We start from the raw sequence: 560 nt of genomic DNA on the forward strand, positions 1-560 counted from the left end.
AGCTATCAAGACCATCTATACGAAATTAGATATTTTACCAATTATGTAAGAAACATTTCTTTGGTTACAGAGTTACAGCTAAGATAATTAACAGGCGAAAATGATTAAAAAATAAGTATTCGGAAATATCCCGTGTCCGATAATCATTAACGCGTAATTATCATAATGTCATTTATAAATAATTCTTATACAGTGCATACAAAGCTTCCAGTCAAGAGCCAACAGGGAAGGTCTCATGAACCCCGTGTTATATCTTGTAGAATATCGTTCAAAAGTAAATGAAAAAATAAATGAATAAATAAAATGATAAAGAATAAAGATACACAATATCTATCAGATCGTTGTAGATAGTCTCATAGCATCCAGGACAGCGTAGAAGAAAATTTAACGCCTTTAGATCACAATACCATAAAGCCGAAAATGAAAACACACACATCTACCAACTCGACAAGGTAATTAGTACGGTTTATATCAAAACAATATATTTCGAAATTCACACACACACAAAAAAAACATCGCGTGTTCCCTGTGTAAATCTGCAACACGTACACTACAGGAAG

The sequence above is a fragment of the Penaeus vannamei genome, chromosome 13 (genome assembly GCF_042767895.1).
Source record: "Penaeus vannamei isolate JL-2024 chromosome 13, ASM4276789v1, whole genome shotgun sequence".
Lineage (NCBI taxonomy): Eukaryota > Metazoa > Arthropoda > Malacostraca > Decapoda > Penaeidae > Penaeus > Penaeus vannamei.